Below are 15,291 nucleotides of genomic sequence, written 5' to 3'. Positions count from 1 at the left end.
GATCACCTCAGTGCGTCAGGCACGGCTGCCAGCAGTAATGTAAGAAAATGAGTTACTTACCTGTAACTACGGTTATCCAGTATTGGTATCTTTCATAGATTCGCATGCCTGAATCATTCTCCATCGTCGAGATGGGAGTCCCACTGTAACATAATCAAGCAGTGTTTAAATAATGCCATAGGCTATAATGACCCTGGGCCATGCATTACATAGCCTATCTATGTCCTTTTAAAAAAAGGAGTAAATGTTGAATGCAGCCAATCAGCTGCTTGCACCCTGTAGAACCTTCCCAGAAGAGGCAGTTTCCCTCAGATTTCTCCAGTACAAGTGAGAAGTGAGTATCTTGGTAAATAACAAGGAAACATCCTCTACGGGGAAGAGGGTGGGTGCATGTGAATCAATGAAAGATACCAATACTGGATAACTGTAGTTACAGGTAAGTAACTTATTTTCTTATCCGGTATTGGAGTATCTTTCATAGATTCACAGGCCGGAGTCAGAGCAGCAAGCAGTCACCTCCAATAATATCTTGTCTGTTGAGGATGGTGGGTGACTTTTTTTTTTCTTAAACATAGTGAACTCCAAGTTTGAGGTAATGCCAGAAGCCATTTAAAGGCTGTACCTATGCAAGCTGTTTTTTGTCTTTTTTTCGATAAAAGGGGTCGGAAGAAAAGAAATGCACCGAACACAATCATAAGTTATCGCTTATATACGCACATTTTCATATACAAACCAATAGCAAAGGAAAAAAACTGCTTAACTTGTTATACACTTTATCTAGTAATGCTTCACATCATTAAGAACATGTAAGCATATGAAATCACAATGAAAACAGAAGACTCTTTCTAAATATTAGAAATGAGTCTTACCTTAATGGAAGAAATGGCGAAGTACCGCCTTTCCAACTGCTGCATCTGCATCTGCATCCTGCGCGGACTCCGAGCAATAGTGCTGCGTGAAGGTGTGAGTGGCCCTCCAGATTGCAGCACGACAGATCTTTTCCAAAGTCACTCCCACGAAGAGCTTTTGCTGTCTTTTCCAAAAGTTTGTTAGCTTTGATATGACAGAACTGTATCACAGCCGATATCAATATTGCGATAGTGGCTTTTGTTATTGCAGTCCCTTCTCCGCCTTGGCCATAGGCAACTAAAAATTGATACATTTTTCGAATGTACTTAGTTCTCTGAAGGTAGAACTTAAGGCAACGTTTGACATCCAGCATATGTAGTGTTTGCTCTACAGGCTTTGATGGTTGCGGAAAGAAGGACCGGAGTAGGATCAGCTCACTGAGGTGGAATTGTGATGGGACTTTAGGAATAAATGTAGGATTAATTAGAATCACAGCATCTTCTTTAAATATTAAAAAGGGCTTCCTAATGGTTAACGCTTGGATTTCGCTTACCCTTCCGGCTGAGGTGACAGCCAGCAGAAGAGCGAGTGTCAATGTTAGAAATTTCAATTCAGCTTTATAAATGGGTTTCAATGGTCTTCTCATGATTTGTGCAAGGACCCCGGTGAGGTTCCATTCCAGCAGAGGAAAAGTACAGAACAGCCCCTTCACAAATTATTTGTTCAGGCTTGAGGCACAAAGAGAAGTCCCTCTGGAAGCTCTTCTATAGTGGGAGATGGAAGCTAGATGCACATTAACTGAGGCGAAAGCTAAACCAGATGTTGCCAAGGAAAGGAGATATGGTCAAATATGCTGTGGGGATACTTCAAATAGATGCAGGCCATTTTGTTGGCACCAAAAACAGAACCTTTTCCATTTTATGTTGTACCTTTTATTGGTACTTTCTGCTCTAGATCTCGAGAGGATGTCTCTACATTCCTGCTGAATATTCACGTTCCGAAATTACAGGGACTCAGGAGCCAGGCATGCAAGTGTGGAGACTCTGGATTTGGATGGCACACCTGTCCGTTGTCCCTGGTCAACAGAGAAAGCAGACGTATGGGTCTGGCTTCTGAAAGATGAAAAAGTTCCGGGAACCAATGTTGCCTGGGCCACCTGGGTGCAATCAGAATTAGGCGACATCTCTCCAGATTCATTTTGGTCAGAACTCTGCGATGATAAGGGGATACCGACTGTATCCCCTTATCATCCCCGGTATTGGCCTCCTTCTCCTCCCACTTCTTCAAAAGATTTATGTGGTAGGTCTGCCCTTGGCTATTGGTGTGGGGTACCGCTATTCGATAAGAGACCGGAGTGACCCTCTGGGTCACGGTATACAGTCCTTGCCATGTTGCCAACAGTTTCTTTTCCGAAGAGGGCAACAGAATCAACACTTTATCTCCCACTTTCAACTCCCTCATTTGGCTGGTACGGTCATACTGATCTTTTTGGTTAGCCTGTGCTTTCTCCATGTTTTGATGAACAGTGTCCCACAAAGTCGCTAAGGTTTCTTTCAGGGTGTGTATGTAACCTAAAAGAGGTTTTCCTTCGTCCTCCTCTTCAGTCCACTGTTCTGCTGCCATTTCTAATAACGTGCGAGGGGTGCGTCCAAACAGGAGTTCGAAAGGACTGAATCCTGTGGATTTTTGCGCGTGTGTTCTGATGGCAAATAGTACCAGAGGCAATTTCCAATCCCAGTCTTTTCCTGTGTCCCCAATCAGCTTCTTCAGGATGGTCTTGATGGTTCGGTTATACCTTTCCACCAGACCATCCGTCTGGGGGTGATACACTGAGGTTCGGATTTGGCGTACCCCTAGTAGTTTACAGATTTCTTTCATTAATTTGGCCATAAAAGGGGTTCCCAGGTCTGTTAACAGTTCTAACGGGAAGCCTACTCGGGAAAAGAAAGAAATCATAGCCTGGGCTACGGCTATCGTGGTCATACTGGTGAGGGGAATGGCCTCAGGATAACGAGTAGCATAGTCCACCAGGACCAAAATATACTGGTGGCCCCTTGCTGACTTTATTAGTGGCCCCACTAAATCCATACCAACCCTCTGGAAGGGAACGTCAATGATGGGTAAAGGACACAAAGGTACCTTTTGGTCTTTAGAAGGATTGATCATATGGCACTTGGGACAAGCTGCACAGAATCTAGCGGTCTCTCTATACACTCCTGGCCAATAAAATCGTTCTAACAGGTATTTTAGGGTATGTTCTTGGCCATAGTGACCCCCTCCCGTGTGGCTATGAGCTAACTGCAGGGCCTGTTCCCTAAAAGCTATCGGTATAAGCAATTGTTCATACGTCCGACCTGGATCACTAATGGCCCTATACAGCAGACCTTTTTTTACAAAAAAATAAGGGCCTACCTTGTTGGGGTCAACTTCCTGAACATGCTTCCAGGCTTGTAACAAGGTGCTGTCATCTTTCTGTGCTGTTCGAACGCTGCAGGCGGGAGTGTTGCTGTCGTCTGGGAAAGAAAGCATACATGAAGACACACCAGGACAGGCTTGCGTGTACTGTTCTCTATTCCTTCTTTTCTCACTACGGGATTTCTTTTCCCTGTCTTGGGGCCTAGTTATGGATTCAGTACAGAACGGGGCCTCTTGTAGCCAGTCTACCTCATCCCCTGACTGCATGAGTCCAGTTAAATACTCATGAAAAAGGGGAAGGTCTGTACCTAACAAAACTTTTTCTGGTAGTCCAGGTACTATCCCCACTTTTCTCACTTGGGGGTAACCATCTATCTCCATGACTACTTCAGCTAAGGGATAGGCCCTAACATCGCCATGTACACAGGACACAAGCACCGTCTCCCCATCACACTCTTTTGCCCCCGGAAGCACTTCTTTGGCTATGACGGTGTGGTGACACCCTGTGTCCAGTAAAGCGTCTATTGGTCTCCCATTTATCCTGACAGCTTTCTTATACCTCTGTCTAGTGCCTCCTGTCAATAACACCCTTCATCGGGACCACCCAACCTCCATGGGCTCTGTGTGATCGGTGTTCAAGGGGCAATTCCGGGCTATGTGTCCCCACTCGGCGCAACGAAAACACTGGGATCCCAGATGTGCTGGGGTTGATCTTGGGGTTGGTTTGGGGACTGGTTTTGTAATGGACAATGGTCGTCTGTCTCCTTCACTGGAGGGTTTGGAAAGGGTTTTTAGGGAGGGTAACGGGGCTCTGGCTGTTTGAGCTTTAAAGTCCGGAGACCGATGGTATGCACAAGCCAGTTCAATGGCTGTCTGTTGAGTTAGAGCCGGATGCTGTTTCACCCAGGCTCTAGTATTATATGGTAGGGCATCCAAGTATTGTTCTAAGAACACTTTCTCCACCACCTCCTCTACTGAGGCAGTACTGGGTTGAAGCCAGCGTGTCCCTAAATCTTTAATGCGGTAGAACAAGGCTCTGGGATTGTCTCCGGCCGCCCATTTTTCCTTGCGAAATCGAGCTCTGTAATATTCGTGGTCACATCCCAGTCGTTCCAAAATGGCCCTCTTAATGTCCTGGTAGGGTGTGACACCCGCGGGGTTGGCCGCTTGGTAGGCTGCCTGTAATTCGCCTGACAATAGCGGGGCGATGTACTGACCCCACCTCTCCGGGGGCCAAGCAGCGGTGGTTGCTACTCTTTCAAAGTTCGTAAAGAAAAAATCAGGGTCCTCTCCCTCTTGGAATTTTTGTAAGACGCTCCCAGGGACGTGTGGATGTACCCTGGATGTTGGCTATCACATCCGTTAGTCTCAATATGGCGGTGTCTTGCACCTGTTGGTTGTTAGTTAGTAGCGATGCCTGTGCCGTCATAGCCGTCTGGAAAGACTCCCTTTCCTTCTGGGCGTTTTGATTTTGTTGCTCCAGTACTAACTGCAAATGTCGCTGTCCCTCAGCTAACTGGGTGATGATGTCCTGGAGGGTTACGGGTTGGGTCATCTTCAAGCCTCAGATGACTATCCCACTTCTGACACCACTGTAAGTTTGTAGGTCTCCCAGGACCTACACCTGCCCTCTTAGGATACGAGGTAAGGTGGAACGGACACAGGATTTATCAGGCTGGGTGTTTATTGAAGTTATGGACAATGTCTGGGTAGGGTTAACTTAGAAGTCCGTATAAAGAAGGGAGGGGGGAAAGTAGTCCAGGAAATTATAGAATCAACATAACAGGTCCGGTAACCGCTTCCGTAGGTCTCTCTTGTATGAAGAGCTTCAAGGCAGCTCCTGTAGAGGTTATTGGATTAGCTTGGCGTCCCCCGGGAGGCAAAGGAAACAGAAAAGAATAACCACCCGTCAGTACAAATGGACTTTAGACTCAGTGAGTGTGTGATTGACCCTTCACCGATTCGTCACCAAGGTATGTGAGGGCGGGGAACGTGAGGAACAGGGTGGTTCTGACTAGTGCCCGGTTTTAGTCGTTCTCCCTGCTTTCGCCCTCCCAGTCAATCGTTTTAAATAATTCAAGAAAGGCACTGACCTGGAGCTACAGTCCTCCAGGACCGTAGCGTCGGGTGTCTTGGCGTTCTGACCCTCCGAGGGACGACTGGACTCTGCAGCGGTGTCGGTTGGGGCCTCCCCGCCTGTCGGGTCTTCTTCCCGGTTGCTCCCTTGATGCTGTCCGGTGCACGGTCCTCTCCCCGCTGCCGATTCTCTCTCCGTCGCTTCCTCGCTCTCTACCGTCTTCTTCAGCTCCTCCTTCGCCTCTCCTCGCTCTTTCCCCGGCTCTCTTGTTTCATCGCGAGACGTCGGATCCGCCCCCGTCTGGAGGACTAGACCGCTACAGTCCTCCACTTGGAACTCGGACGCCGCCATCTTTAAGGGCACGGAAGCGGCGTCTTCCGTACTGCCCGTATCACAGACCCTTGGAAAGATGTGGACTGTGATACCACCATTGCATTGCTGCTTTCGTTTTTGGGGTTATAAGAATGATGTCTTCGAAGGATCCTGACGTTTATAGCTACTGTTTCTGAAGCTCTTCTTGCATAGGTCTCATTTTGAGATGGCAACTAGGTCTAGGTCGATTGCTGATGAACACATCCATAGAAGTGACTTGTACCCTCTCACTGAAATGGACTTTCTTCTTGAGATCGTCATAGCAAGCTGCTGTAGACGAGCCTGTTGCTCATCCAATAGGAAGGCCTTGCGTTGGATCGTGTCCAACCTGATACCCAGAAATGGTGCTATTTGACGGGGAAGAAAAGAAGACTTTTTGATGTTTACTGCAAGTCCTAGTCTGTTAAAAAGCTGGTGAAAAGCATCTGTGGTTCTGGCCACTTGATCTGATGTTCGTGCCTTTTGAAGCCAATCGTCCAAGTAGGGAAATACTTGGTGACCTTAAGAACGGAGGACCGCGGCCACTGGTGCGAGTTACTCTGTAAATATTCTGGTGCGGACTTGAGGCCGAAAGGAAGAACCTTGAATTGGTAGTGGGTACCAGCTACTGTAAACCTGAGGAATATTCAGTGATTCCGATGGATGGGGATGTGGAAGTATGTGTCTTCTAGATCGACTAAGGTCATAAAGTCTCCTTTGTTGAGGCATAGCAGGATCTCAGCTAAAGTTACCATCTTGAACGTTTTTCTTTCTCCCAGGTATTTGCTGAGGCTCCTGAGTTCCAGTATTGGTCTCCACTCCCCTGATTTCTTCATTATTAAGACAAAACTGGAGTAGAAACTCTGACCCCTTTTCAGAGGGGGAACTTCCTCGATTGCACCTTTTGAGAGCTTGGTCTTTACTTTCTTGAGCAGTTAGTGAAGACGAGGGGGAGGGGCTCCCTTGGGTGGAGAGGTTGGAGGTTTGCTTGTGAAGAACAAGTAACAATATATCTGTAAGAAACATAGGTTAGTTATACATTTCCTTACCTTAGAATTACCCCCAGGCATCAGACTAGATCCGCAAAGTATTTCATCAGCAATCATCCTGCGCGTCGGAAGGTGACGTCGGTCGACTCCGCGTTCGTCGGCGTCACAGGAATGACATTGCGGCAGCTAAATAGACACTGCCCTCGCGCGCTGTACACGACTTTCCACGCCAGAAGCGCAGAGCCATGCAAGACACTGACCACTGGTGCACAAAACTAGGGCCCCGAAAGGATGTCCTTAACCCTAGAAGTCAGTTCGCAGAACGGGGAGGATGGGTGGGGCAGTAAGGAATCTATAACTAACCTATGTTTCTTATAGATATATCGTTACCGAAAGTAAGTAACTTGTTCATCTGAAAGAAACAGTTAATTATAGATTCCTTACTTCTTACCTTAGAATAGAATAGATTCCCCAGCAATACCAACCCCAGAGGTAGGTCCACGAACTAAGTTCACACCAGAAAGTCCTGGAGAACAGAACAGCCAAAGAAGCCTTCTCTCTGGACTTGGCTGTCCAGGCAGTAGTGTTTGGTGAACGTGTGCAGCATGCCCACGTAGCTACCTGAAAGATGTCATTAAGTGGGACTCCCCGTCCCAAAGCAGTGGTAGCTGCCATCGCCCTGGTGGAATGGGCGCGCAGTCCCACTGGAGGCTCCTTCTTTGCCAAAGAATAGCAGGCTTTGATGCACAGAATGACCCACTGTAGGAGAGTAGGATCTGCACTTATGTTGCCCCCACTTTTTTTTCTGATGTATACACTGGTTTCTGGCTATAGTCTGGCTGGGTCCCTGCTAATCCGGGCCCCGGTCTAACTGATCTCTCTAAACAACTTGGTGTGCATATTAGATGCACTAGTTATTGGATACTGTGGTACCTTATGAGCCCCTAGTATATGGTATCTTAGGTACATAGGGCATTGGTACTTCACAGGCCTACCAGGGGCTGCAGCATGTATTATGCCACCCCTGGGAAGCATTCACAATCTGACACCACAGGCCTGCTGCTGCAGCCTGTGTGAGGTAGTGTTAGCACTCCTCACTGAGGTATAGGTTCCTATATCTCACCATACACACACACATATAAACCTATCAGTCACCCCTATTGCAGGCCCTAACAATCCTGTGGGCAGGGTGCTTGGTTTACTATGTGAGGGGGTGCTTCTGCATGAGCAGGACCCCTCTGCAGCTGGCAGAGTCTATTCTCTGCTGCTGTTTGTGGATTTGGTTAAACCATATACTCTTAAGTGCATTATAACCTCGCGGTAAATGCTAACTTTGGAATGACTGCATCAAAACATGTCGTGTTTATTGTCAAACAACTTGGAATTATACCAGTAACTGGTGTGGGAGTATGATCCCACCCTTCTAGAGGGGATGAGATGTACCCACTGTACTAAACGGTAGAAATCTCCTAGAGCCCAGGCATCACAAAATGGATGCCACCAGCACAGACACTGGGCTGCCCTCCTGCTGCTGACCGAAACTCGCAGTGGAGGAAGCCCAACAAAATGTATCCTGTCACAGGGAGGTGTCACCGCCTCCCAGACAGGATTTAGTGTATTGGAGCTGGGTGGGTGCACTCTTAGAGTGCTGTGAAGTCCTGCACTGGGGGAGCAGTAGGCTCCTCTGTGCATATGCCAGTTCAAACCGGTCCAGGGGCTACCTGCCCCTGCTCTGGCGCGAAACTGGACAAAGGGAAGTGGGTGTAACCACCCACTCCCCTGACCCTCCCATAGGAGGGGTCATAGAGATAGTCCCTTCCTTCCTTGTAGTATAAGTTAGGGAACCCTTGCCATTGCAAACTAGATATGCCTGGACGACGCTCTGACGAAGAATCCTGGACCTTCGACGTTCCACTACCTCTGGAAGACTGTAGAATCTCCCTTGGAGTCAAGGAGTGACTCCCCTGCTTGGCAGGCACCAAAACTTTGCATCAACGGTCGAAAACATTGCCGCTCCCGCCGGAGTCCGAAGTCCCTGCAGCCCCGGAAGTAGATTTCCTGACTTCTCGATGGCCATTGTGAGTCCCCAGCCATTCAGGTGCCCAGGGCCTATGTTCCTTCCCTAAAACAAACCAAACCCAAATTGGCAACCCTTGGCCACATGTCAGCCCCTGGTAAATGGTACCCTAAGTACCCAGGGCTTTGTGACCCAGGAAGGCCTCTAAAAGCTGCAGCACTCATTGTGCCACTCTTAGAGGCCCTGTACCCTTACACACACACACTGCCTTGGCAGGCTGAGTGTTAGGGTGCAAGACAAACACAAAGTCGACATGGCACACATCCCTGTGTGCCATGCCCATCACATACACTGCCATGGCATACATCAGTCACCCCTCTAGCTGGGTGCCTTATGCCAATGGTGTGGGCACAGGAGCAAGAGCCCTGTGCCCCTACAATGCCCAGGTCCATCCCTGAGCCCTGTAAGTGCAGTGCTGCCATTTAAAGAGTACATGGTGCTGGAAGCTTGTCAAACACAAGCTCCACAGCACCATAATGGCAACACTAAAGACTGGGAAGTTTGGTATCAAACTTCTCAGCACATTAAACCCGCACTGATGCCAGTGTGGGATTTAATGTACCCAGCACCCCAGAGGGCATCTTAGAGGTTCCCCCTCGAACCTAACCTACAAATCCACGTCTACTCTGAGGCTGCCTAGGCTGCCACCCAGCAGACATGTTGCTGGACCCCTGGGTAGGAGAGCCCCTGCTCTCCTGGTCCTGCAACAATGCAAATCATGGGCGAGGTGCTAAATCTCCTCCCCCAGGATGGGCAGGGGGAAGCTTCAAAGGCAGGCTGCCTCTGTGAGCTTCCCCAGGCCCCTGCAACCCCCACTCTGGCGGGAAGCTTTGGCCGGAAACCCCAAATAAGGACAGGGGATGTGCCAGCCTGCCAACCCCACCCCTCAGGTGGGGGAGGCGAGGTGAAGCACATCTCCGGGCCCTCGCCATCTTGAAGATGGGAAGCCCTACCCTATCAGGACTAGGCTACTGCCCCCCTCCCACAGGAGAGAGGCAGGATAGGGGGGTGTACCCACCCCAGGACAAGGACCCATTGGTCCCTGCCCTTCACCTCCCTGTAACGCCCCTAAATCTAGTATTTAGGGGCACCCTGAACCTTCCTTCCCCAGATTCCAGATTCCGAAATTACAAGAAGAGCAAGAAGAAAAGAAGACCTGCCCTGCAGCTGCGAAGGAGAGGGAGACACCAACTGCTTTAGCCCCAGCCCTACCGGCCTGTCGACCTCGAACCTGCTCCTGCTCCAATCCCGGCATCTCTTGTGGCCAGCAACTTCAGAAACCCCGGAGGACTTGGCTACCTTGGACTGATCCCCTGGGACTCCCATGAGTAGAGGCTCTACTCAAAAACTACCTTTCACCCCTGGCAGCAGCCCGGAACCGCGATCCCAGCCCACTCTGCACCAGCCAAGCCTGACCAGTGCCGGAGTGAATTAAACCCACGAGGACGACCCCACGGCGACTGTGACCCCGAGTCCGGCACCCAAGGACCCCCCTCGACAATCCTGACGAAGCCTGCAGCCTCAGAACAGTGTGCCACCCCAACCGCGATCAACAGAGGGTAAGAGTTTCCGACACCAAAAGGCACCCCTGCACCCGGCGCCCCACGACCCTCTGTGTCCAAACCCGGGATACCTACCTAACCTCCAACTACCCAACTTACTTCTCGAAGTGGTGGTGGCACCTGAAGAGTCCTCATCCCCGAGCTTGCAGTCTTTTTCCTAACCGGAGATTTCCCATTGACTTCCATTGAGCGCCCGAAGGCTCAAAAGCCCTCTGCACCCAGCCGCCCGAGTGGCCCTGGCAGTGAAAACTCTATTCCTTCCTACTTCCCCACTTGCCCTGAGTAAGTGACCAGGAGCCCAGCTCCCACAGCCGCGTGGCTTGCCAGTCAGCAGCCACCAAACAAGGCCCCCCTATCCCTCGTAGGATAACATTGGGCCTAACTCTCTCTGCACCCGGCCGCCCTAGAGCCGCTGAGGGTGAACCAACTGTACCTACCTGAACCTGGGAGACCCCTGAGTCTGTGCCCAGAATCTCAACTCTGCCAGTCGAGTACTTACCCTTAAACCGCAAACTCTATTTTCCTCATAGGATAACATTGACTGGCTTTTTCCTGAAATTTCTTTTAAGTGTGGACTTTTCAAATCTTCAAACATTCACCAAAAATCAGCCGAGTGACAAAAACGAATATACTCACCTGTTCCTAGGTGAACTCCCAGTGCTGGATCTTGGTGCCCAGCACCGACTCTGAAAAATCTCTACAACTGTACTTACCCTTAACTCAATTTTCTTCCATAGGAAACCATTGTCTGATTTTCTGTGAAATTTCTTCCAAGTGTCGATTTCTGCAATCTTTAAATATTCTTCAAAAATCGTATAATATCTGAAAACGTAATTGCTTACCTGTTTTGGATAAATATCTCAGTACTGAGTCTAGGCACCCAGTACTGGATTACAAAAGTAACGAGAACGTACCGTACCTGTAACCTGCATTTTCTTCCATAGGGAATCATTGGTTGTTTTCTCTGAAATATTTTCTAAGTGTCAACTTTTAAAATAGCTAAATATTAGTTAAAAACCATTACAGTATTTAAGTCGACTTTCATCACTTGATTCTGGGAACTGACCCAGGACTGAATCTAGGATCCAGTCCTGGAATTACAAAAGTAATCTAAAAGTAATCTGTTGCAAATATCTTGAATTTATCATTGAGCTCAATGTATTGTTGTGTTTAACAAAATAGAGTTGCCTACTGCAAATACTTGTAACTGCTTACTAAAGTCTATTGCATATACAAAAGTATTTATGTGAAACATCTCCTGTCGAGAAAGTATATTTTAATTCCAAGTGTTGGTTCTAAAATAAAACAAGTATATATTTTTTATATATAAACCATTGGCCTAGAGTTCAGTTATTGAGTGTGTGGAACCATTTGCTGACTAAGTGTGTACAACAAATGCTTTACACTGTCCTCTGATACTGCCTTACTGCTCGACCAAGCTACCACTTTAGAGAGTAAGGTTATATCTAACTTTAACCTCTGTTAAACCCTTGGGGTCTGTGGACTCTGTACACCCTGTACCTATTAAGGAACAGTATATACAGAGCCACTTTCTCACAGTGAGTCCATCAGACCTTGCTGGTCTGCACCATCGTCAATCTTCAGATCACACAAGACTTGCAGTTGCCAAGGCTTGTTGGCTCCAATCCAGTTGCCAACACCGTCATCAGCTGCAGACGTCGTGGGACACTCCGATTCCAGCTGCTGGTCATCCTCGATCCCTCCTGGACCTAGTGAGCGAAGAGACAAATCACCATCGACGACCTGAAACGACGCGACATCTGTGGTCATCCATCCTGCTGGCCACCGGTCACTGGCAAGTGACTTTGAACACTGTCCCTTCAGTTTTCAGGTCCTCTTCATCTTCAATCCACCTTCGGATTCCAGCGGACACCTCTTCAGTCGTCTCAAGCAGCAAGTCTTCATGGGTCTTCATTGAAAACAGCATCGCGACACGACACCAAAGGACACCTATGCACCCGGCTTCCCTGGGTGAGGTAACTCGTGCACTCCGGTGCCCAAGTGTGTGTTGGCCCTCGAAATACTTACCTTGTAAGTGGCTTGCTTGTTAACTTCTTCGAAGTGCCCTAAAACTTTAAAATACAAACCGCGACTTGCTCCATTGTAACCTATAGGAAACCCGCGGCTGTGTTTAGACACTGCACACGTTTCCCGTGGGCTTGTTACTTACCTGCTAACACTGCAGTAGTGAAGCCCCAGCGATTCCCAAGGCCCTAGGCTTTGTCATTTTGCAAGTCGACTTTGTTAAACCATTTTCTTAGTATATGGTCTGGTATGCCCCTAGGGCTACAGCCATATTTGTGCTTAATTTATTCAGAACTGTTGACATTTAAATGTGTATCTGGGTTATAATCTCACAAAGAGATTAGTAGAGTGTATTTAGAAATAAATACATATATATTTGATATATATACCTGTGTGGTGTCCTTTTCATTTGGTAATTCAAGAGATTATAAGGTAAAACAAGCTGCTTTACATTCCTCAGAGACTTAGCCTGAAGGCTGCTCTCCACAGCTACCACTAGGATAGCTTTCTTTAAAAGGTTGTCTTAAACCTATCTACCATAAGAGTCGAATTGGACTGGTTGAAGGTGGCCACTATAACTAGTGACCAGCATATGCCAGGCCAACTTCTCACACCCACCTGGAGATGGTCCGTTTGTGCACGGCCTGACCTTTCTTAGCGCCCACGTAACTAACAAAGAGCTGGTTGTCCACCCAGAATTGTTTTGTGGGATCCAAGTAGAAGGAAAGCGCACGTTTTGGATCCAGCCGGTGGCGCCTCTCTTCCTCTTTTGAAGGATGCGGAGACGGAAAGAAAGTGGGCAAAGTGATGGTTTGGCCAATGTGGAAAGAAGTAACCACCTTGGGAAGAAAGGAAGGTCTAGTTCTAAGGACGACCTTGTCTGGATGGACAGCCAGGAAGGGAGGCTTGGAAGAAAGAGCTTGTAGCTCACTCACCCTGCGTGCAGAGGTGATGGCCACCAGAAAGGCAGTTTTCAAAGTAAGAAGCCTGACAGGACAGTTATGTAGCAGCTCAAAGGGAGCGCACATTAGAAGGGTAAGCACCAAGTTCAAGTCCCACTGGGGCATTACAAAGGGAACAGGAGGAAAGAGATGAGTAATGCCCTTAAGGAATCTATTTACAACAGGGAACTTGAAAAGAGAAGGATGATCTGGAAGCATAAGGAAGGCTGAAATGGCCGAGAGGTAGCCCTTCAGAGTGCCCAGAGCAGAGCCCTGCTGGGCCAAAGAAAGGAGGAACAAGAGAACCACAGAAAGAGGGGCGGAAAGGGGATCCACAGCCTTTGCCGTGCACCATGCCACAAATTTGTTTCATCGGCAGGCGTATACCGTCTTAGTGGAGGGACATTTGCCTGCCAAGACAACATCGAGGACTTCGGGAGGCAGGTCAAACGACGTCAACTGCCGCCACTCAATCTCCAAGCAAAGAGATGGAGACTGGACAGGTTCAGGTGGAGGACAGTCCCATGCTGCTGTGACAGAAGATCCTCCAGAAGAGGCAGTCGGATCGATGGCCATGTTGAGCAGCTCGGGATACCAGACTCTTCGTGCCCAATTCGAGCCACAAGAATGACCTGGGCCCAGTTGCGCTTGATCTTCTTCAGCACTCTGGGCAGAAGTGGTATAGGCGGAAAGGCGTATAGAAAACCACAACTCCACTCACGACAAAATGCGTCGCCTAGCCTTGGAAATTCCAACACGCAGAACTGCTGACATTGCGCGTTCTCTTCGGTGGCGATTATATCTAACCAAGGCTCTCCCCACTGCTAAAAAGAGACCTTGCACCACCTCCGAGTGAAGACGCCATTCGTGATCCATCATGCACCTGCGGCTGAGTTCGTCCGCCCTGGTGTTCAGGGACCCTGCCAGGTATTGAACCACCAGGGATATGCCCTGATGTTCCAGCATTTCCAGAGGCAGAGGGCCTTCTGACATAGGGTCCACGACACCACCCCGCCTTGTTTGTTGCATTACCACATGGCGGTGGCGTTGTGCATGAACACCTGCATCACTCTTCCCTGGACAGAGGGAAGGAATGCTTTGAGTGCAAGACGAATCGCCCGAAGCTCCAGAAGGTTGATGTGGAGCCAGGACTCCGCTGGAGACCAGAGGGCTCTGATCGGTGCCTCCCCCATGTGGCAACCCCATCCCAGAAGTGATGCATCGGTCACCACAATGAAGTCTGGTTGGGGACGGAAGAGGGATCTGCCACCGACCCAATCCTGGTTCGTGAGCCACCACTGCAATTGGTGTGCAGTGCCCTCTGAGATCTGGACGCAATCAGACAGATTCCCCTGATGTTGTGCCCGCTGGAACTTCAGGTCCCACTGCCGAGCCCGCATATGCCATCTGGCATTGTCCACCAGCAGGATGCAGGAGGCCATCAGACCCAGCAGTCTGAGTGTCACCCTGACCAAAACCTGGGATAGAGGCTGAAAGATCGGAATCATAGCCCTAATATCCCGGACTCGCATTTCGGGAGGATAAACCCGAAACTGCGTCGTGTCCAGAACCGCTCCGATGAAGAGGAGCTTCTGAGAGGGAGTCAGGTGTGACTTCGGCACGTTGATGGAGAACCCCAGCGAATGCATGAGGTCAGCCGTAGTCTGGAGGTCAGTGACCACAGCCTGGGGCAAGCCCGCCTTCACCAGCCAGACGTCGAGATAGGGGAAGACTGGAACCCCTGATTTGCACAGATGAACTGCGACCACTGCCATCACTTTCATGAAAACCTGAGGGGCGCTGGTACGGCCAAAGGGGAGCACAGTAAACTGAAAGTGCTCGTAGCCTACTGTGAACTGCAGGTTAAGGTCGGTGGGCCGGCAGGACGGGGATGTGAAAGTAAGCGTCCTGCAAGTCCAACACTACCATCCAGTCTCCAGGGTCGAGGGCAGACAAGACCTGAGCGAGCATCAACATTTTGAAC

The 15,291-nt window shown here is 49.1% G+C and overlaps 1 protein-coding gene across 6 annotated transcripts in view; it reads right to left on the bottom strand.

Annotated features, from left to right (window-relative positions):
- Positions 1 to 15,291, bottom strand: part of LOC146869127 (voltage-dependent L-type calcium channel subunit beta-1-like) — a 275,900-nt gene that overhangs the window by 58,944 nt on the left and 201,665 nt on the right. The window lies entirely within an intron of this gene.

This window comes from Triturus cristatus, chromosome 1_1 (genome assembly GCF_964204655.1).
Source record: "Triturus cristatus chromosome 1_1, aTriCri1.1, whole genome shotgun sequence".
NCBI lineage: Eukaryota > Metazoa > Chordata > Amphibia > Caudata > Salamandridae > Triturus > Triturus cristatus.
Note: the sequence above shows the minus strand (reverse complement) of the source record. Positions and strands in the feature narration are given on the sequence as shown.